This window comes from Parambassis ranga, chromosome 1, assembly GCF_900634625.1.
Source record: "Parambassis ranga chromosome 1, fParRan2.1, whole genome shotgun sequence".
Lineage (NCBI taxonomy): Eukaryota > Metazoa > Chordata > Actinopteri > Ambassidae > Parambassis > Parambassis ranga.
Window position 1 is genome coordinate 8,291,893 of NC_041022.1, and position 24,359 is coordinate 8,316,251.

The following is a 24,359-nucleotide window of genomic DNA, read 5'->3' on the forward strand; positions in this document are numbered from 1 at the left end:
TCAATCTTTTCAATTTGTACAAAGCTCCAAAACCAACAAGACATTGTCTATTGACAAAATTTGCTACTTACAGCCAAAACTACAAGGACTTTTTAAAATGTTTGGTTGTTCACAATTGCTAGGAAAATAGTACCCACTGTGTTTCTGTCCCTTTTATAAGGAAGCTGGGGATGTGGACATGTCCTTAACAGTAACAAAACAACAAAAGAGCCAACCCTGCATTGTGACATATTTTATTCAGGGCCCTGGCTGATGATTGGTCAGCTTTGAACATGCCCAGACCAGGAGGCAGGTCACCTGGACTCCACAGATAAACACAGTCTGGCAATCAGCATCTGGAGCACACAGGGAAGGGCAAAAGAAAACAGTCAGAAAGTATGCAAACATAATATACATGCAAAGCCTGGGCCTGCTTTGGTTTAAGGTCGTATGTATAAGTAAGTATACAATGCCATACCCTGTACAGTGTCGTCATAAAGTCAATGAACATAAATTCATAAATTACTGAATGCATAGGTTGGGTATTCGTGTATTGGTGCATTTCACTGTGTGAAAGAGTTAGTGGGCACAGACAAAAGTGATGCACTAGCAGTGGTGGAGGAAGTACTGAAGCTTAAGTACAATTACCCAGTAAAATATATACTAAAGAAGTGCTGCATCAACAATCCTACTTGAGTGGAAGTCTTAGGTTCTTACTTTTAAATGTACCCAAAGTATTAAAAGTCAAAGTTCTGATACCACGTCTCCTCCTCTTCCTCTTCCAGTCTGCATTTTTACTAAACTAAACAACTAAACTTCCAAAAGTACAGCTGTTTCTTCACAGCATCTACTTAAGTGGACCTTTGTGCTGTTTACATCTTGGATTGTAAATGGATCTTATAATGTCTTTTTTCCTATACCATTCAGTTCAGATGGCCATGAGATCAGAGGTAATCATAAACAGCAACAAATGAATGTGTGCGGGAGGAAAACGCATTAAATAATTCTAAGTTTGTGAACAAAGCATTAAAGAGAAGAATAGTGTGAAGATGGAATGGAGCTAAAGTCCTAATGATAATGATGCTGTCTTTGTTTATGCAGTCAAGTCATCTGCTCTAAGTATTCTCTAGCATATCTAGCTGTATGGAAATATGCATAAATAAAGGTACCAACATTTTGTTTGGAGGATAGACTAAAGAAATAAGAATTTAATTTTGCCTCATAGTGATGTTTGTCACTAATGAGCTTTGGAGTTCAGAATATAATGGGAATGCTTTTTACCTTACTGCTGGCCATGATGTGTGTATTTTTATACAACAGTCTTCTTCAGCATCACTGTAGTGCCATGGTTGCTCACAGACTCTCTGTAATGTAGTAACACTAATCTCAAGATGAATGTAACATAAGAAAGTCCGACTGGATTCTTTAGGACAAAAACTGTTTCTCTGTATAGTTAGAATCAAATCAAAGTCAGGTCTGAGACCAGTTTGATGCTGTCCAGTTGTGTTGTGTTGCCTTTACCTTTACTAAATAAAGGTACCAACATTTTGTTTGGAGGATAGACTAAAGAAATAAGAATTTAATTTTGCCTCATAGTGATGTTTGTCACTAATGAGCTTTGGAGTTCAGAATATAATGGGAATGCTTTTTACCTTACTGCTGGCCATGCCACAAATGAAGAGAATGCAGAAAAAATTATAAGGTTTGGATTAGATTCATTGTATAATGTGTGAATTCTCATATCAATCACAAGTCAAAGGGGCCTAATTTACAAAGCTGAATCCTGTTTAATATTAGCTTCTGTTGATGCATGCACTTATACTGTGAAAGCTAAATCACAAGATGTCTATCCTTGAGGTGGGAAGTGTATCATCAACCCCCAAGCTTTAGCTTTAAAACCTTACACTAACCTTGACGTAGCAACTATTCTGAAACAAGCAGCATCCATAAAGATGCTCCAGGAAAGAAAATATGTGTTTTGTTTAATGAACTAAGCAGGGGAGCATAAATCTTGTGATCTCATGTTAATGTTGGTATATGCACCAGCTTCCTTCACAGTCTCACAAGGGTAAGGTTATCAAAACAATCCTCTCCCAGCTGAAATCTAGATATGATTGAAATGTGTGTATCATGCAAGCTGTTGGCATTTTCACTTGTTTGAATGGCAGATGGCAATGCAGTTGGTGATTTATATAAGGTAGCTGTTGACAATATGCCAGATGTGTCTAAACGCTTACAGGGGAAATAAGGTCATGGTAGAAGTTTTGGAATGGAACATGCAGAGATTGATACTGTACACAATTTAATCAAAAAACATTACTTTTAATACAGTTTGCTTTTTTTAAATTCAAACTTTTTGCTGTTAAACAATACGCAATACATCATCTACATGCATCACACTGACTGTATATAAATATGGATGACATGATTCTGCAGTGAGGCCAAAATATACCTATTTCGATGTCGAGCACTCCTCTCTTTTCTCCTCTCTTTTTAGCCAATAAAAGCTAATTAAATAACAACATATCCACAGCAATGAGCATTAACGTTAACAAGCCAATATGGAGGAGGTTTATGATCTATATTCCAGCCAGCCACCAGGGGGCAATAAACATGTTTTGGCCTCACTTTCAGGGAGCTGTCACGTCATCTGTCTTTATATAGAGTCAATAATGCAAGTAATTTTAAGCACAAACAACAATCAATATGAACAGCCTGTTGTTATTTTTATGCCATTTTACACTCCTGTGTGACCTATCATCCTTAATTGATATTAGATGATATAGACACATGCAGAAGCTAGCTGAGCAATGTGCAGCTTTTCCCATGGCCCCGTAAGGACTGCCATGCCAGTGCCAAACTAAAGACACCTAGAGAACAAGAAACAGTAAATGCTAAGAGGCGTGGAGCTCCCAACAGAGTTTGGCAATTAAGAGGAAGCTCTCAGTGACTAATGGACAAAAAACACAGGCGTACACACATGCACACCACAGGGAATGAACGATGGCCAGATGCAGGCATTTAACAAAAAAAGTACTGCAGCCTCCCTTTTTTATTTTTCACCCCTCAGATTTCCTTTTATGTCATCTGAAAAACATTACAGCCCTGCCTGTTGATCTCTAAATGAATCCCATACCCTCCTCTATTTATGGTATTAAGGCAGTGATGCATCCACAAGCAGAAATCCCAGACTATGATGTCAGCACCCTAAATGTTTTTTTCACAGTGCTGCTTTTGTTGCTTAACAGCTTTCATTCAGCGCTTTTAGTGAGCAAAGTACATTCTCTGTTAATGGCAGAGCTTGATATCAGAACTTCATAGGTTAAATCTGCTGTGTCTCAATTAGCAGGAATACGATATGTTATTTCTGTGACTTTGAGCTTTGCAATTCAGGCTATTATATGTGTGTATTTGTATACAACAGTCTTCTTCAGCATCACTGTAGTGCCATGGTTGCTCACAGACTCTCTGTAATGTAGTAACACTAATCTCAAGATGAATGTAACATAAGAAAGTCAGACTGGATTCTTTAGGACAAAAACTGTTTCTCTGTATAATTAGAATCAAATCAAAGTCAGGTCTGAGACCAGTTTGATGCTGTCCAGTTGTGTTGTGTTGCCTTCTGAGCAGTGAGACCACCAGAAGCTGACTCATGTAGTTACCTACCATGGCTTGCAGTATCTATATTTATCCACACGTCCATGTCCCGGGCACAGGGAGGGCCAGGATGGGTTGTTTGTAGTCTGGAAATTGGAAAAGGCAGCATGTGATTGGAAAGTCACAAGTTCAAATCACAGCGTGAGCTGCAGAGATGTGGTGGAACTTTAAGGTGCCGTCAGTGTACAATATAGCTCTTTAGGAATCTCTGGTGGCAGCAGTTCAAAACTACAACAAAGAGCTTGAGACTTGCATAATTCATCACTACCAAAACATCCTGAAAGATTGTATCCGTACATTGAGTGTCTTCTTCACAGTGTGCCACTAATGATAGTGCTGCTTTTGTTGCTGCTTCTGCTTTAACAGTATCCATGCCATCACATTTAGCAAAAAACAGAGTTTGATATCAGAACTTCATCAGGGTAAATAGGTTAGTGTCTCAATTACCAAGAACGGGATGCTTTATGTCTGTGTAAAGCCTCACTTTGTGATTTAGGCTAATTAGATGATTGTATTTTTACAAAACAGTCCATACATGACTGGTAATGTACTGCAGAAAATACTGAAAGTTATGGGGTGATAGTTTAAACTGATATAATTAAATCCTTGTTTGTCGGGGCATATCACACTTTAATTTGCAATTATCTCTTCATCATACTTGACTGAGAAATACACCAGTAGCTTTCTTACTCACAAACTAATTTGTCTGACACTTCTGTACAATCCAATTTCCAATGAAAGCAACCATAATAGACAAACCTGACCATGTTTATTGCTTGTTCAAAATATGAATATTGTTTGTTGATTAAAAAAAAATTGTATTCAATTAAAAGGAATGTTCCCGTCAAGGGGCTATTTCCAGCTATTTCAGGTAGCTAAGATAGGTATCCCCACCCCATGACTGCTTAGAGGTGTGGGACAAATATGCACAGATTCTGTTTTCAAGAACTAAAATATACTTATGTTATGTTTTCTTAATGAGGATTCACAAAATTGATGCACAAAACATCTGCAACAATAGACACTAAATGAAGCAGCAAAGAGGAAGTGAATGTATAAAAAAAGGCCACTGCATTGATAAAAAAATGTTAAAAAATATTTGTCTGTAAGAAAAGCTTGTAGTCTCATCAGCCACTAAGACAGACCAGGGCAAAGTACGGACCTGGCCCCCTTGTGACTTAAATGCGGCCTGTGGACCAGTCTAGCCCACAAATGTCCATCTACCCATAAATTAAATGTTCAGCACAACATCAGCGGTAACATCTTCCCAACCCTCCTCTCTTTCCTGCTGTAGTACTGCGGCCATCCCATCTACTCTTTGGAGAGACAGGGTCGTGCTGTCTACACTTTAAAAATGGTGCACGACTATGCCGAAATGTACAGTAAAGCGTGCAGAATCTCCACGGTGCTGCAGTTGACACATTTCATGGTCATCTTCACTTAAAAAGCACAGTTTTGACCTGACTTTCAGAACTTTTAACTCTAATGGTTTTCTTCAGTATAAATATCTTCACATCATCTGTGCTGCTCTGTGTGTAGAAGTATGTTTCAACATACAACCAAGGCACACACAAAGTAGACATGGACACACACAGGAGAGGAATGACAGCAAATGACAATGATACAATGATAAAAATGTAACAAGAGTATATTTATAAAGGAACATACTGTGCCAGTGGTCTCCAATTTATATTATTATTTATGAAAAAACCATGGCCCTTTGCTTTTTTCTTTATGGAAATCTATGTGGCCCTCACAAAAATATAATTGCCCACCCTTGCGCTAAGAGCAGTCTGTGGCATTGATCGTCACTTACAAACCCTCTCAGCTAAATTACAGGTGCTCTGTGTAAAGGAATATTACTGATTGCACCTTTAGTTGGGTAGCCCTCTCTCTGAACAACTTCTGTGGTGTCGATTGTGGCGAGCTGCCACCAGCAGTCATTGCAGTTCCCTGGTGTGAACAGGCTGAAAGAAGGCAAGCTCAGGAACTTTTAACGAGCTCCAGAAACAAGTGATGTGCTTTACACAGCCTCTTCCTGCAAAGGTAGAAGGTGCAATTTTATTCTCTTTATAAACATTTAGTCAAATACACTTTCATTTAAAGATGTCTGTCATTTGCATATTGACTCAAAATTATATATATATATATATATAGAAAAAAAAACTTGACTGGATAAAGAAAATGATACAAAATTATATTGTAGAAAACAGACAGAAAAATCATGTCTGGCTATGGATATAAAACACCCGGCGCTTTTGCTAAGTGCAGGTTCTAACTTCTTTCATATCAATTTACTTTTGATTTTGAAGTTTTGATTGAATCACTTTCTCATCTGGGGGTACAATTACATTTTAATGGGAAACTAAATTGAGTTGAAATTGTTCCCAGCCTTTAAAAAAAAGAAAAAAAAAAAAGCAAACTGCCTGTCAGTTTGATTGAAGAATAAAATCACATTTCCCTCCTTTTCTCTCTCCTTTTTCATGTTCACTCCACCTGTCTCTTAAGGATTCATTTTATCTTGACACCGTTGTTTATATTCACGCAGTCCTTTGTCAACCATGGCAGCTTTTTTTGAAGTGGCAGGCTGGAATGAATGAGTGCACTTACCAGACATGACTGATTAATTGCTGTGTTTGTGCCGTAGGTAAAGCTCCACTTGGTTTATAAACCTCCAAGTCCTCATCATCAATAATAGATGATTTTGTTTTATCACTCCACTTTGCTATATCTTTTCAGAACACGCATGCACACCGCACTCACTGTGCTGTGCTCATAGGGACGAATGCATGATGATATATTGCAATAAGATGCTAAAATTATTAGATTCTGCTATAATAGACCAAACAGGAGAAACAGAGAAAGGTATTATTAGATTTTTTGTTGGCTCTGCTAAAAAAAAGCAATAAAAGGCAGTTTCAAAGACAGAAAAATGCAAAGTATGAGCAAATCCTAAGATGACGCTTTAAAAAATTACTTATTTCAAGTTTACAGGGCATTTTCTCATTACAAACTGTTGATAAAAAATTGATTTTGAAGGCGTTTCAAAAACACTTAATTCCTACTAAAAATTCATTTCCTGTTGAGCTGTGTGGTTTAAATTTTGCTCGTTTTCACACTCAGAATCTGCAGATTAAAATTACTTTAATTAGCTTTATATTAAATTCTGAATTTTATCTTCATGGGACAAAGCTAAAATAAGAGAGCAGCAGAGTTAAATGAGTAATTAGTGAGAAGGACTGTGTGTGTGTGTGTGTGTGTGTGTGTGTGTGTGTGTGTGTGTGTGTGTAGGTGTGCGTGTGTGTGTGTGTGTGAGAGAGACAGAGTGGAAATAAAGAGAGCAAGAGTGGTAATACCCTTGTGAGGCCTCCTGTATTTACTGCACTGTTAAGCAGCATTCATTTATCTTATGAAAAGCTACACACACACATGCAGTACATATAAATACAAATGGCCTAGTGAGAGCCTTCTCCCCAGACAGCTCCCCTAATTAGCTCCATCTAAATGAATGGGTTAAGCCAAGTTATTTTTACACTGTGCTGGTGCTACTAATGCAATTTATTTAAGTGTGTATCACCAAACACGCAGATACTTCCAAAGGACAACACACATGTATAAAGGAACACGTTTCTTCATCTCCTTCTCAAGTTCCTGCTTTACTTAGTAAGTAGGAACCCGCTACTACTAAGAGAGGATTTGTTTTGTTTTAGAGTTCTTTAAAGGTAACAATCAGTGATGACTACAATCACACAGGGCTGTATATATAAGATGTTAACATGGCTCCGCCTCCTCCTTTGACCTTACTTTGGGGAAGCTATCATGTCATCCATCATTATAGACAGTCAATAAAGCAGACAGGTTGAAGAAGGAACTGAGAATAAAGACAGTGAGAAGAAGAACAAGAAAAGAGGACTAAGGAGTTAAAAGAGTGAATATGCTAATATTCAAATATGAAGAGACTGATAAAGGGAGCTGCTGTGTAAATGTGAGGGAAGGAGGAAGAGTGTGACAAAAAGATGAAGAACAGAAGCAAGAAGCTGAGGAAAGAGAGCATGAATGCTGAGCTAAGCGAGCAGGATCAGTGAGTGAGGAATAGTCTGTAGTGCTGAGCTCTTCACAGTTTTAGATGCTTGATCTGTCCTTGTTAAACTTTTGGATTGAGTTCTCATTAATCTTCTATCACAAACTATATCCTTACATTCTCTCCTTTTCATTATGCTTGATGATAAAATTTGGATGGACCTGAATGCACAATGTGTGTTTTCAATGTGTTTAAAAACTTGATAAAATAATTACAATATTCTATAGAATGGCCCATTTCCCTCAGGCTCTAACACCTCCCCAGCTGGTGTTGTAATCACTATCCACCTCCTGCTGCCAATATAAAAGTACACTCAATATGTTTTATAGCTAGTTTAAGTGTTTTAACAGCTGCCCTGACCCCCCATACAGTTGCAAGAATACTGCTGACGAGACACAACGCAAACTTTCTTTCACATCTTGAGCTGCACACTGTATGCCATGGCTCCTTGGGGACAGATATATGTGCACACCGTCACTTTATTACATAACTAGGTTCACTGTAGTCGAGTAGTTGTGGATGCATGGGAATAAATGTAAGCCACAATTATGTTCTGCCAATGTAAGATGCAACCTCCACCAAGTCTCATCAATTAGCAGCCATTTTGGCAAGCCTGGGCCTATAATGAAGAGGTAGCAATTGCAATGGTCACCAGAACATTAAATATGCCTTTTGTTCCTCCATTAACTTCCTGGTATCAGAGGTGAGAATGACACTGTCCACTGTCAGAGATTTATGGGACATTTTCCCTTTAATGAATACTTCAGAGTAAGGGGAGACAGGAAGCATTAGAGTGGAGAGAGTAGGAAATGGTGTATAGACAGGGGACCACCGGCTAATGTCAAACCTCGGCGTTTGAGGACTATGGTCTCAGTTTATGGGCTGCCTGCTGCACCTGGTGAGCTATCTGAGCGGCTTAAAACCTTCTATTTTTTTTTTGCTAGACAGAGGCCTGCGGACAAAGGCTCCAACTGAAGAGAACTGGTAAAGATCCTCTATTGAATGAAGAATGGAACAAATTGCATGAATATAATTTAATTCCCCAACAGCTTAGCTTTTTTTTTTTAATAAACTTTGGATTTAAAATTTTGAATTATCTACCTTACCTTTTTTGTTGCTGGAAAAAAATTAGATGCAGACACAGCACCAAGTGCACTTGATCTTTCTTTGTCTTGAATAACTGGATCAGCTTTAAACACAAATGTGAAATGAAACAAAGAAATTATGCACAAAAAAAAGACAACTCCGAGAGGGAACGGCCTAAAATCCTGACTGAAGTTCATCATAGTTTAATAAAGTAACTTGAAGACCTGAGTTAACTCGTCAAACACGTACAAACAAACGCAGCCTTAATGAGCACATAATTATGATGCTTCCCTTTGTAATGAGCACAGATTCTTATTATTTCCTTCCATCATTCATCATTCGACATCCTCCTCTGTGGCATTAATAAGTCATGGACATCCTTTGTGGCCATAACACCTCGCAGTACACGGGCAAGGGAGGCGGGCTGCTGAGAGAATGTGTGTACACCCTGAAATATTAAAGAGCGCTGTGTTGAGCAGCTGTTAACCTGCATGCACTATGTGGAGACATGCTGTGTGTGTGTGTGTCTTTGTGCAGCCTATAACCTGATTGTGACTGATTACGTGCAAGGATGCTATGAATATTTCAGATCCTCTCAAATCAGTAGTGAAGGTCAATGATGATGGAAATGATAATGATGATATTTGTTTGATATGATCTTTTAATCACTATTTCTTTTCGAGATTTCTCAAAAGTTTCACTTAATGAGACAGATTACCTACTTATTTAGAAAATAATGATTCACGTAGAGTTCACCCATCACTGGTGTACCTCACACAGGGGTCAACCTAACCTGGGGGTGTCCTCATAATTGCCTATTTTGTTAAATTATTCTATTTTTAATATACCTTAATCTTTCATGCCATTTAGTGTGGACAGCAAAGTAAGGATTTCATTGTAAGTGGACACCCGTTTCCTTACTGTGCATATGAAAATAAACACATTGAATCCTGTGTCAGTCGTATGAAGGATGACCCACCCCCCTGAACATTATAGGATCGTTATCATCCCCCTCTCATGTAAACAGATATTTGGGCAAAAAAAAAACAAAACCATGAAATCCCGACTTCCGTGGGTGTGATGTGTGCTGCAGTGGGAGGGCCTTTTAATGGGAGTTCTGCACACATGTATCGTGTGAAGTTTGAAATGTCTGGGCCGAAACTCTCTTTGTTTTGTTCTTGCCAACTCGGGGGACACAAAGATTTTCTTTTTTCATGTAGTATGTATGTATGGGCTGCAGTGGCTCAGTGGTATAGCAGGGTTGTCCAATAACCGGAAGGTTGGTTCGATCCCAACTCCTCCCTAAGTCGTTGTTGTGTGTCCTTGTGCAAGACACTTCACCTGCACTGCCTGTGTGGCGCACCTTGCTAGTCATTGCTTGGCAGCAGCCTTAAACAATTTCCCCCCGGGGATCAATAAAGTATTTCTGATTCTGATTCTGATTAAAGTATCTAAAATAAAAAAAAAAAAACCTTGAGGTCTGCTGTAGCTGTCGTGGTGCTAGTGGCACTGGTTTGCTGCTGAGGTGGTGCAATGTTTTTTCTCATAGCTGACCTTAAGTTTGCATTTGAAATGGGAAGCTGCTCCCCCCACACGCAAATCCGTTGCTGGTGACTAGTGGATTGTCTATAGTTTGATGGCGGTAATGCCGTTCCAGGTTAGATTTATAGTTTTCTTGCACACACTGCAAAATGCTTTCCAGTCATTCCCCATGACTGGCTTAAGCCAGTCTGTAATCGAGCCAAATTTGCAAAAACGTACTTTTCCCCATATACTCTGTTAGCCCTGCATTAGAATAATGGTTTGGTGCAGCCAGCCCACAGCCTATAGCACCTGGGCAAGGTCAGTATTTTCTTTATTCCCTTTTCCAGAGAGGTAATCTGTATTTCTGCTGGGTTGCTTTTTAGTAGTGCTGCTTGTTAACCAGAAGTAAACAGTGTAATATTGCTCTGTATATTTCCAACTCGCCTGCAGAGGTCCAGTTCTAGGAGCACACGCTTAGTAGTGAGCCACCATAAACAGCCTGTCAGTAATCGTACCATCTCACTAACTTCCTAAAGCCATTATTGAGAGGAGAGAGTCAAGATGATTTAAAAACCTTCTATGACTCAAAGAGATCTGAATGCTCTATGATTCAGAACCTCTGAGACAAAGCTGGGGAACAAACAGTACCACAATCAAATGCCTGCATCAAAGTGACTGGAGACAGCTTTGTCTTAAAAAATACAACTTGCTTCATGTCTTAGTCATTTGAGTACTCAAATTTCCCCAGCTGAAACTGTGAAATCTCATTTGTTGCAAAGTAAAGCAGGACAGGCAGCAGGAGAATGAGGAAAAAACACTAGCAGAATGAGTTGGGAAGAACAAGAGACACAAGCTAATTAAGGAGGAACTTGCAGAAAGAGGGAGAAGGAAGAGAAGGAATTCAGTCAGAAGGCTTTAGTGTATTTCTCTGTATGGATGTGTGTGTTTGGACATGCTTGTCTAACTTCTAAATCCTCTGCAAAGTCAGAAGTCTTTCATTCTAAGATGAGTACACATTGGCCCACATTCTGTCATCAGGACTGCTGCACCTGCAAACAGCCTGTTTGTTGCTCTCTGCTACTGCACCAAAAGCCCATTTTTACTGAGAAAAGATAGGAAGAGTGAAGAACTGAGCAGAGCCAAAGAAACAACACCTAAATAAATCAAATAAAATAAATAGAAATGTGATTATTGTTTCTCTCCATTTGCCTAATGAGAAAACCGAAAAGTCGGAAGAAGAAGATGTTCCATATAATGTTCACGCTCCCTCACTCACATACATACCTCTAACTGCATCACACCTCATGAATAATTCATGTTATTAAAGACATGGTTATGATTTATCATATTCTTAATATTCATATGCAAAGCTGGTGTATGGTTAGCAAACAGGAGCCTCTTTCATTTTCTAGTCAGAGATAGTCAGCATTCATCCACATATGTCACCACAACTCCCTTTCTGTGTTCACTCACCAGAGCTTCCATAGGAATGTATAATCTGCTGGTATCATATCAAGAAACACATGCACTGTATACATTAGTGTTAGCTGTGATTATTTTTTCCAGTGCAAATTATTTACTGCATGTCTCTCATCGTTGTCCTCCTCTTGTAGAGCTGTGATACAGAGCTGAATATTGGCCTGTTGGACCTTCAGAGAAGTTGTTTGTCATAAAACATAGTTTGTGCAGCACAAGCTATTTGGAGAAATTTGATGGAAATTAAATGCTTTCTGTAGAGGAGATGTGTTATGACTGTGGTTTGTTTTGTTTGTTGTCCTGTAGTCTGGAATCCCTGCTGGGGAGGAGATTTCTCGCAGAGTGGCTGGCAGCGGGTTCACCTCATCTCCTTGTCGATTTCTGTTTACAGTCAGGTTCATAAACATTGGAACTGATATGTTTTTTGACATTTGGTCTCTGTACACCACCACATCGAATTTGAAATAAAAAAAAAACCCAAGATGTGAAGGAAGCCAAGACTTTTTTAATTCAAGTGTTCCATTAAGCATTCAGAACCTTTTACTTAGTCAATGACTGTCAATGAAAGTCTGGAACCCATGGACATGACCAAATGCTGAGGTTCCTTCCTTCCTTGAGATGCTTTGCCAGGCCTTTACTGCAGCTGCCTTCAGCTGCTGCTTGTTTGTTTCTGCCTTCAGTCTTGTCTTCAGTAAGTGAACAGGATGCTCCGTTGGGTTGACATCAGGTAACTGACTTGGACAGTGAAGAATATTCCAACTCTTGAGTAACTGTCACTGTATGTTTTAGGTAATAATAAATCTACAATTGGAGCAGCATCTTATATGCTTTGTCTGAGCAGAGATCTATACATGTCAGAGTTCCTCCTGCTGCTTCTGTCAGCAGTCACACCATCAAAAAACAGCAGAGACCCTGGTACATTGGCAGATGTTCATGCCCATACCATCACAGCCTCCTCCATGTTTGACTAAATTTGTGCTATGCTTTGAGCTGTTCCTCTCTGTCTCCATGCTTTTAATTTGTCATAATTCAGGTACAAAATCATCTTAATTTCGTCAAGTACAAAGAATCTTATTCTAGAACTGGTCAGGTATTTTTAGGTGTTTTCTGACAAAGTCTAATCTGGCCTTCTGGTTCTTGAGTGTGACCAGTGGTTTAAACCTTGCTGGGAAGTCCCTGCATTTACATTCATAAAGCCTCTATTCAAGAATCAAGAATCTTTATTGTCACTATGCAAGGCCAGTGAAATTTTGTTCAGCAGCTCTTGGCTTAGGCACACAGTTGGATACATAATGACACATAATAAAAGAGAGACATGCTTAAAATATACCTAGATAAATATAAAATAGAATAAAGAATAAAAAAGAGTAAAACTAACAGTGCAAATTAAATGTTTAAAGTGACCAGTATGAATATATTGTACAAAAAGCAGTGTATTCATGGTTTAAAGTGCACAGTGTCTGTGTACAGAGGTTTATTGCTCAGTCTTTTTTGGGGGGTGGGATGTGTATGTCTATTGACTGTAGACCTTCCCTCAAGTGTTCTTGACCTGTCTAGAGTTATGAGAGGGTTCTTCTTCACCATGGACAGAATCCTATTTAGTGATCTTCCATGGTCTTTAAAGTCTCTTTATTTTGCTGAGCCTGTGCCTGATAATGGACTGGATTAAGGACTAAAGAGAGAACAGGCCTTACTTGGCCATGCAACTGCTCATCAGCCATTGGTTCCAGTATATAGCTGAGCCACCAAAATGCATGTGCATTTAACTGCATGCATAGGAGTGAGTCATCCCAAAACATGTTGTGAAAAATAAAATACAGGGTATAAAGTAATTTTTTCAGAGTTTGCTAAAAGGCAACAAACTGAGATGAGAAGATTTTATGGAGCTGTTAATGTTTATTATTTTGTTTTCCTCCTGTTTTACTGGACTTCAGTTTCTGAAAATATAAAAATAAAAGATAAAGGACAAATTCATCCATTTTGCAGGTTAAAACATCACCATCAGCCTGGGTTACCCCTGTTTTTAGGTGTAATGCCAAATGTTTTCATAGTGTTCCAGCAGTAATGTAAATTGATATTGAAGAACTATGAAGTAAATGAAGAGTATATATTCTGTAATCTGTGGTGAAGTAGTGGGATATATCAGCAAAGGTGGAGAGTCTGAGTGCAGGACTGTGGTGGACAGCTTTGTCACATGGTGTGAGCAGAACCATCTGCTGCTCAATGTGGCAAAGACAAGGGAGCTGGTTGTGGATCTGAGGAGGACCAAGACACACGTGGCTCCAGTTTCCATCGGTGGGCAGAGTGCGGACATTGTTGAGGATTACAAATACCTAAGAGTGGTTTTAGACACTAAACTTGACTGGACTAAAAACACTGAAGCCCTCTACAAGAAGGGCCAGAGCCGCCTTTATTTTCTGAGGAGGCTCCGGTCCTTTAACATCTGTCGGACTATGCTGAGGTTTTTTTATGAGTCTCTGGTTGCCAGTGCCATTTTGTTTGCTGTTGTGTGCTGGGGCAGCAGACTGAAAGCAGCGGACACAAACAGACTTGATAAACTGATCAGAAGGGCCGGTGATGTTGTGGTGGTGGAGCTGAATTCCCTGACAGCAGTGTCAGACAGAAGGATGCTGTCTAAGCTGCAGGGGATCCTGGAGAACAGCTTCTATCCTCTCCACCACGTGCTGCTGAGGTGCAGGAGTACTTTCAGTGCCAGACTGATCCCTCCTAAAAGCACCACTGAGTGCCACAGGAGGTCATTCCTTCCTGTGGCCATCAGTTTTCACCTGGATTTAACTTGAATGTTTATTAATGTTTAGAATTTTATTAGGTTTTATTTTTATTCTACTCTTACTATTTTACCTTATTTTATATTTCCAACCTGTTTTTTTGAGTATATATGGAGCACCTGGAATGCAAGCAATTTCCCCCCTGGGATCAATAAAGTATTTCTGATTCTGATTCGGTAACCCTGAACCACACACAGACACGTGGTGGCTGAGCAACACCCTAACCCTCTAATTATGTGCATCTCTCAGACGATGAACTAAAACATGCTGTTTTCATAGCCCTGGAGTCAGTTCACAAGCAGTTAAATAATAAAACATAATAAGAGTATTTATTTGGACTGCATCTGTAATGGCGATATCCCCGACCACAGAAGATGAATGCCGTGTATCGCAAATTTTACTCTTTATAGTTTTACATCAAATAGAATATGTTATTATAGTGACTTGCAGAATAAACGCCGCCTTTGTGTTCTTTTTTTTTTTTTTTTTAAATGAAGAATAACTGTGGCTGTAAAACAGCCCCTGTCTGCTATAGATATTTGTTTTCAAAATTCATAATTATCCCTCAATGTGTTGTTAAAATGAGGAGGTCTGTTTATGGATCCACAAGCCTGGAACAGCATGTACTAATGAGCTGCTGGTACAGTGAGACTTTGAGGATAATACTGAAGGTGTCACTCACACTCCCTGACTCCCAGCAAGATTTTAGCTGTTGTATTGGAGTTTAGACTTCACTGTTTGCATTTAAAAAGTAACACTGCTGATAAGATGTTAATTAAAAGTAATTATGAAAACACATTGGATGAGAAGAGGATTTTGGTTATAAAGGATATTTGAAAGTACTAATTATCCTGATATGTTTGTGTCTGCAGTGTTGTATGTTGACACATCAGAGGTGAATCAGCAGTATATGCTTTGAAAAAAAAATGAAAGATTTCCTCAGCAGGGCAGATGATGCACTGAGATACACTTCACTATGTGTCTCAGTTTTTCTGCTGCCCTTCATGGGCCATCCAACATGTGATGTACAAAAAAGTGACTCGGAATAAATGCTCTGTTACAGACTCCTAGACTTTACGATGGGTGGCGAGGGCCCCTGCTGACAGGACAGAATATTGCACTGACAGCTGGCCTGGCCTTTCTGTTTGGTTTACTCCAAAATAATATATAAAGTATTGGTTATGACAAACATATACTTCCTGGTTTTATTTATTTGTTTACTATATATACAAGAAGGGACAGAGTCTCCTGTATCTCCTCAGGTCCTTTAACATCTGCCAGATCATGCTGCAGATGTTTTACCACTCAGTGGTCTCCAGCGTCATCTTCTACACTGTAGTGTGCTGGGGCAGCAGAATGAAGATGGCTGACACTAACAGACTCAACAAACTCATTAGGAAGGCTGGCTCAGTACTGGGAGTGGAGCTGGAGTCTGTGGTGGAGGTGACGGAGAGGAGGATACTGAGGAAACTCCTCAGTATTCGTAACAACACGTCTCACCCCCTGCATGACACACTGCTGTCCTACAGGAGCACATTCAGCGGTAGACTGAGACTACCGAGGAGCAGCACAGAACGCCACAGGAGGTCCTTCCTGCCAGTGGCCATCAGACTGTATAACTCCTCCCCTTTCTGTAGGGAGAAGCGCTAGATAATCATGTCATGCATCACTGTCATTCTGTCCACTGGTCTCTATTTGTATCCATGCAGCATATATTGCGCTCATACTGCTTACTGTACTCTGATTTGGACTTTAGTGACACACTCTGTACCTAACTGCATATAATGTAACTTGATACCTGTGGCACAAGAATTTCCTTCAGGATTAATAAAGTTTTATCTTATCTCATCTTATCTTCTCTTTTCCCTTAATATATCTCTCTGTGGTCTGCATTTCAACAATGTCTTTATTTATAGTTGGCGTTATATCATTGCAATAATTATAAGCAAACAACATGAGAAATGATCAAGGGCTCAAATTTCCTCCGTAACATTGTTTGCCTACTTAGTGTGGCCAGGCATGCTCACTGGAACAAGTTACAGTCTAAAAATAACAACAGATTTGTAATTCAGTCACATGTTTATTTTCTGGAAAGATATTTTAAAAGGTCCTCCCTAAGGCCAGAACAGCTTAATATTTATCATTAATAAAGCAAAACAACAACAACCCCTGCTTTGTCTTCAACACTGCAGCCAAGCCAAGAGTCATAGATCTGTTAAACCATGTAGTAAAGATTTTATGACTTTCTGCATCAGTAAAAAGCTGGTACACATGCTCTCCCAGGCTCCGATTCACCTCGTGACTGTTCCTCTTCTATAGATGCCTCTGAACTGACCTCAGCATCACTAAATCTATACTAGCCACATGTCTTCTGGACCCCTTTTCAACTTGGTTGCTCAAGAAGTCTTTCCTCTGTTTGGTGCTTTCATATCAGATCAGAACAACTTTATTCTAGCAACAGAAAACTTAGACAATAGAGTCGTTTCTTTACTTGCTCTTCTGGGCCTCAGTGCTTCTTTCAACACCACAGATCACATTATTTTATCAACATAGATTATAACATGGGATGTTTCGCTGACACACAGCTATATTCATCTATGAAGTCAGAGGATGCCAATCAGGACATAACTTAAAGAGGCCTGTCATTTGTTGTTACTAAATTTAGGCAAAAATTAAATAATCCTTTTTGGTCCCAAAGTTCTCAGGAATACTGTTCATATATAATAGCTGTTCATATAGGTGTGGCATGGCATTATTTTAGCCTTGAGTAAGAAAGCTCAGAGTAATTGTTAACAAGGATTTGTTGCACATATTAAACACATTTAACAGCCTTCTTTTACTATAGCACAATATTGATATGATCAGGAGTATCCTGTCTAACTGATGAATGCATTTCTTACTTCTAGGTTAGACTACTGTCATTCATTATTAGCAGACTGTTATCCGAGAAGTCAGTATCTGTTTCAAAAGCACAAAATACAGGCAACAGAATAAGGAGAGACAGAGGAGGTGGTGTTTACATCAGCAGCAGTATCTGGTAGTATCGGCTATAGTCCATGTGATGCCCTGATTTTGTCCATGCTATGTGAGCCATTTACAGAGATGCTTTGTTTTGCAAGATGAGAAAAACAAGGGTTGGTTACTAGGTAACCGTTATAATTTATCATTTAGGCATCTCTTACATGATAAAATGGGACGTTCCTGTCATACAGTACCTCAAGAACAAATAATAATTATCCTGGTAATCAAGGCAGCAGCAGGGAAGAAGAATAACTACTTTTTCCATAGGAAAGTTAAATATTGAACCCTTATCTGATTCTCTGGGCTTCGTCCAGGAGTTGATGTCAGTCAGTGTTCACTTCACAACACCTTTGTGTTGGCAAGAGTATACTAACTGTTTAGGTTTAATAGCCTTACTTACTTTTAAATCCATTTTAAAAGGAATTGATAAAAATGTAGCTGTTTCACTTTTACAGGAGGCTGGTCCTGGTTTCTTACTTCTTACAGTCGATATTTGTGAACTTATGTTAATAATGTACAGGCACACAGAAAACAGCAGCTTTCAATATGAAGAAAAGGGAGGAATGGTTTGGTTAAAAAAAGTGGGATGGCTGTCAGAAGTGGTACTACAATAACTCTGATGCTGTGATAGGGTCCCAGGAAAGAGACGCTGATTGACAGCGGCGCCATCAATCAGCGTCTCTTACCCGGTAATAATGAGGAATGAATCAGGTGGATCCTTTGTGGCCAAATATATCCCAGAATGTATTGCAACAACAGCTGGATTATTTTAGCAGCAGGAGAGTAAAGTTTAAGCATCATCTCCCATTTTACAGGCCTTAGTCAAGGTTAATTGGATTAACCAATAATATTGATTATAATAAGCTTATTTTTAGCCAGAAATTGTGTCAGTATACATTTCCTGTTTCACATAAGTCCGTTAACTCATCTTTGCATTATCTGCCATTAGCTTTCAGGCTTCATTAACTGACAATTACCAATGACAACAGCTGCCAGACTGACAATCTGCGGTTTGTTCTGCTTAAGTTTCTGCCAACATTTCATCACACAGACTTCTACTTCCCCGGTGTTTTCTGTCTCAGGCTCCTCATTTTCCTTTATGTACATACACACTGGCATTACTGTTGACACAATAATTGTAATCATGGCAACAAGTAGTGGTGTCATAGATGAATTACTCATCAGAGTTGATAAAAATAAAAGAGCTTGGTAGCTTTTGATCTAAGAAAATCTATAGGTTTCACATCAGTGTTCAAAGCTGCAACAATCAAACGTGCATTTTCTTCAGGAATTTTTTTTTTCTAGTTCAACATCGATCTTTTTCTAACCTTCAACCTTTTTCTGAGTTGAAATAATATTTTTGTGTAAATTCTATCAATAGTATAGTCAATACAAGAGTTTGAATGGCAAGTCAAATAATCAGGCCCTGATTATTTATTTATTTATTTTAATGTGCAAAAGTTATCATGTACAGACAATACACTGAGCTGATCCTTGTCTCCCCTGCGTGCTTCATGGAGGTGAGGCCATTCCACATTCAAAACTGACTCAGAAATCAATTCATTAAATCCACAGAACAAATATATCAAGAGCTCTTTGTGACCTGCCATAGAACCAAGTCTGCCAGAGCATATTTTACATTTTTACCTGCTGTGGTGCCATTTTTTGGAGTATTTTAATTTGCCATACATCAATACAACCTTATATAAGGTAATATATTATTAATAATATTATTAATTATTATTATTATAATATTATTTATTATTAATATTAACTGAAAAAGGTGTCAAAACTACAATAAACCACAAAAAAAGTTAAAAATAAAAAAGTTGCTTAGTTAGTTTTTGAGATGCACTCAAATTTATAAAGTAAGACAAAAAATGAAAAACATGCACATTTTGAAAAAACATACCATGAACATCAAAATAAAATATTTACAACTATGCAATCAAATTGCAGATTGCAAACAAATGCAGTAATTCTAATATTGATAACAACACATTTTAATGCCAGCTTTTCTTTGTAGCATCCTGATACTTTTTTTTTTTTTTTACATTAAGTCTGTTTTGAATATCAACCTTTGTCTGATTAATCTTGTTCCCGGCCTTCTCCTATCATTAACTATTTTCTATTATTAACTACCCTTCATATATGTGAATGAAGGGTAGTTAATAATAGAAGGTATTTGTCCGTCCTTCTGACTTTTCATCATTTTTCTTGTCCTGATCTCCTTCAGTTCCTTGTTGCCATGGTCCAGAGGAAAGGAAGGCGCTGTGGACAGCTCGCGGTCACACGTGCTACTTTGGCTTCTGTCTTCATCAGTGTTATTCTGCTGTACTGCCTTTCAACACTACTGATCAACTTCAGTCTGCCAGAGTAAGACTCTTTTTGCAGCATCACAGCACCTTATGAATGTGTTAGAAGTAATACTAATAACTATAATAGTCCCCTCTGAAAATACAGGACGGCAGTAACTGTAACCTTTGCACCTTTTATCCATAGCCTACAGACCATATCTCAACTTTAGCACCTTTCTGTGTAATTATACATTAAATATACATTTATGATTTGATAACGCTGATTGAATCCACATCCCTGACAGAGCTGTTGTTACCTCTGAGTCTATATTGGCTGTGTGAGACAATAAGTGCAGCTAGTCTTTATGAATATTCATCACTGCACTTCAAAGCATTTCCCTTAACTTGACTCCCATGATGCAGATTTTTTTTTCACTCAAATTTAAAAAAAAACCTTACCACCTTACCACCAACAGTACTGTTTTTGCTAGCTTCTTTATATTAGCTGTAGGCTACTGTAATTCTAACTACTGGTCGAGGTCACTAACTCCTATTAGAATAACAGAATTTTGATTTATGGTGCACAGTGTGGTGTTAAAATGTAATGTAAAATCATTTTTTACTTAATAGACCATATTGGTATAATTATTGGTTGACTTCACCATAATCAAAATCAGTCTGATCATTTAGCTAATAGCTTCATAGTTGCTTAAGTCTATGAATATCATATCAAAATTGTTTCATGTTTATTACCATGGTAATATATTTATATGTGATGCTGTTTACAATTTAAGTGTTTACAATGACACATTTTTAAAGTTCCCAGGTTGTCACATGTATGTATTAATGTGTTTTAAGTCACATGTTTTGTTTTTTTTTTGTCCTTATGAACTGCCGTGACCCTTTCCTCATCCTAGCTTTGTTGATGTAGAGTCCCACAGTCACACTCCTGTGCTCCCCAACACGGCCAGGGCAACAGCCGGCTAACCGCAAACAGCTCCCAGTGGCACAGCAACACCTGTGTTCCTGAAGTCGATATCATGTTTATGAAAACCCATAAAACTGCAAGCAGCACCTTCCTCAATATCCTGTTTCGCTTTGGAGAGAAGCATAATCTCAAATTTGCTTTTCCCAGCCGCAGAAACGACTTCTACTACCTGTCGCTTTTTCATCGCACATACGATCAGGGATACAAATCTGGAATGTGTTTTAACATCATGTGCAATCATATGCGTTTTAACACACCCGAAGTGGCCAAAGTTCTGCTCAGAAACACGGTGTACATCACCATCCTGCGAGATCCAGCAGAGCTCTTTGACTCAACGTCCCTTTGACCTGAAGGATACCAGGTGAAAACAGGATGGCCGAGTTCCTGCATAATCCCCACCACTACTTTATGCCAAATGGGATTAACTCCTTTTATCTAAAAAAACCTGCTGTTCTTTGACTTTGGCCAGGACAACACTCTGGATCCGAATGACCCACATGTAGAGGTAGAGTAATGGAGCACTTTGAGGAATCACTCATCCTGCTAAAGGATACTCACTGTTGGGAGATGGACGACCTTCTCTACTTTAAACTCAACTCCCGCAAGGAGTCCACTGTATCTAATCTGACAAGTGATCTGAGGGCAAAAGCCTTAGAGTGGAATGCCATCGGAAGCTTTACAAACACTTCAATTTGACCTTCTGGAGGAAGGTGGAGGCCTATGGGAAGGAACGTATGGCCATGGGTGTCAGAGAGCTTAGACAGAGGAATGAACACATGGTGAATGTGTGCATTGAAAGAGGTCAATCTGTGGAGGCTGACGCCATTCATGATGCACGTATGAAACCATGGCAACCCATCGGAGAGAAGTCCATACTTGTGAAGCCTCCCCACACTGAAGATTTCAAAAGAATAAGAAGGTACAATGAGGTTTTAGGGACATGAAATCTAATAGTGACTTTTGTTTTTTAAAGGAACAGTCTGAAGGACTCTCCAGGTCTGGTTGCAGAGAAAGCTCAATAACTGGAAAGAAACTTCTGTATATATTCATTATGCATACTCGCCCCACTCGATTTAATGTCATATTTGCCTCTAATATCAGTGATTCACTGTGTTGTTTTAAAAGAATTCTATTTATTAAAGCATATGCTAAAAATCAGCCAGGGGTTGTTTGTAGTTTGCAACATCGCCACTAGATGTCACTATATCCCAAATAGTGTCCCGTTCATCACCTTAAACGTAATCAATTTGTTTCCTTTTAGAAAAAAGAGCAGTTGTTTGCACTGGTGCATTGTAGGTAATATGTGTGCCTGATGAAAAACGCTTTTAAATACTGTGATAAGTAAATAAGCAAATAAGTGATTTGCTGCAGCATAACCACAAAGCTATAATATTTACATGTTTTATTAATGCAAATTCTAACTAATTCCAACAAAATAAATCCACACAATGTATCACTCAACCCTACATATAAAGACATTTTTCTGCTGTTATCAGCTCTTTGTCTCTATAAACAAAAGAACAATGATATATTCAGAAAATGATCAGGAAAGTAACCTGGAAATAAAAAGGGAGAAGTGCTTTTCCATGGATGTAACACTAGGTGGCACTGGAGACCAGCTTTACTGCTGCTTGTCCAAGCAAAGGAGGATGAGTCACTCCACAGATGCAGACCTTCATGGTGATTTTTAGTAAAACACGATTACGTAAGTGCCATATACTCACATGCATTTTTCACAAGCACACCAGCACCTAAAAGAAAAGACACAGTGAAGACCAGCTTAGACAAAAAAAATATATATAAGTATGCACACAGAGCGCTAAGCTTGTCCTTCAAGGAGAGAGAACATGAAGCCCCTCTGAGACTGAGAGGACTCATCAGACGAGACTGAGTGGCCTTCGTACCAAAAACAGCACTGATGGGAAATACAGGCTGAGGTACCGGGAATAAGAAGCTGTTAAGTCACAGAAAGAAAAACAAATGAAGCTATTAAAATTAGCTTTTTATCAAACATCAGTGTACATATTGCAGATGCAGTTGAGATGTTTGTTGCCAGTGTTTATTAATATTCTTTTAACGTGTGTCATCTTGAATTCTCAGCAACACTAAGCTTTTAAATTATCAACATAAGACTTTGACTGTTTTCTTGAGGCAAAGGCCTACACCCACAAAATAATGACCGGTGTGTCTATGAGTCATGTTTCACTGATAAGTATTATTTTACTCTGCCTGATATTAAAGAATACATCAGCTAAATGGTTTTCTATTAGTCCGGATTTAAAGGTGTATTGAATTTCACACACAGCTGTGTGCTTTTTTCAGTCTAAATCTCATTGTGTGAGTGGATTTGGCACCAGGATGAATGACTCCTCCAGGTTTTTGTTGAGGCTGACTAAATCGTGATGGAATACTGCAGTCGATTTGCCCATTTCCCCAGCCAGCACCATCACATAACAGATTTACTTCTATCCCCAACTCATTAGATCTGAAAATCTCCAAACCAGCTTATTCTGGTTCTCAATAAAAACCCAGAGTACAAGCACGTGTGTGTGTAGATGTGGATTTCTGTAGCCATGTGTCCATCCACTATATGATTATTTCTATATATTATAATACACTAAAAATGTATAACATAATCACTTTCTCCCAACTGAAGCTTGTTTGGCTGGTGATGGAGCGGGATTGTCATGCATCGGTGTTCAGCAGCTGTCCGCTTTCTCCTCCTCCTCCTCCTCCTCCTCCTTCCAACTTCTCTGCCTCCTCCATGCCGCCCCTCCTTTCCCCCTGCCTCTCTCACGTGGATGCGGCGAGAGCAGCATGAGGGGGGATCGTAAAAAAAAGAGGCTCATATCTCCTTCACTGGGGCAGCTGTGCCAGTTCGCTGTCCCCGCCTCACACCTATTCCACACACCTCTGCTCTTTCCTCTTCTCATTGTCATGCTCTGCTCGTCATTCCTCTGTCTTGTCTCTTTTTTCAGTTTTATCCTTATTCTTCTTCTCTTTTTATTTCTCTTCTGGTGTCCTCCTCATCATTTTTCTCCATCTTATTTTTCTTTTAATCTTCCAGCTCTTCTTACCTGCTTTCAAGGTCAGTGGCAGAAAACGACCACGTGTGTGTGTGTGTGTGTGTGATGTGTGTAAGAATGTCATTTCCAGGCTGCTTCTTTTATCCCTTAGATAGTGTCTCCTCTCATCCACCTTCCAGTAGATGGAAAAAATGAAGGGCATTTTTGCATCAACACACCCGTGAAGAGACATAAATTAGTAATATCTCATTTTTGGAACAGCTTCAAAGGTGCGACTGAAACATATTTTGCGACACATTCATCTCTAACACATTCTGCTTCTTACATTTCAGACAGAAAAGTGTTTCTTTGTAGAAGGGGCCATTTTGGACTTCTTAAGCTGCCTCAACATTATCATCAGCATCTCTTTAAGGAAAGAGGTAGACAAAAACATCA

The 24,359-nt window shown here is 38.9% G+C and overlaps 1 pseudogene; it reads left to right on the forward strand.

The window, feature by feature from the left end:
* Nucleotides 1–19,079: 19,079 nt before the first annotated feature.
* On the forward strand, nucleotides 19,080–21,842 carry LOC114449726 (galactosylceramide sulfotransferase-like; annotated as a pseudogene).
* The last annotated feature ends 2,517 nt before the right edge of the window (nucleotides 21,843–24,359 follow it).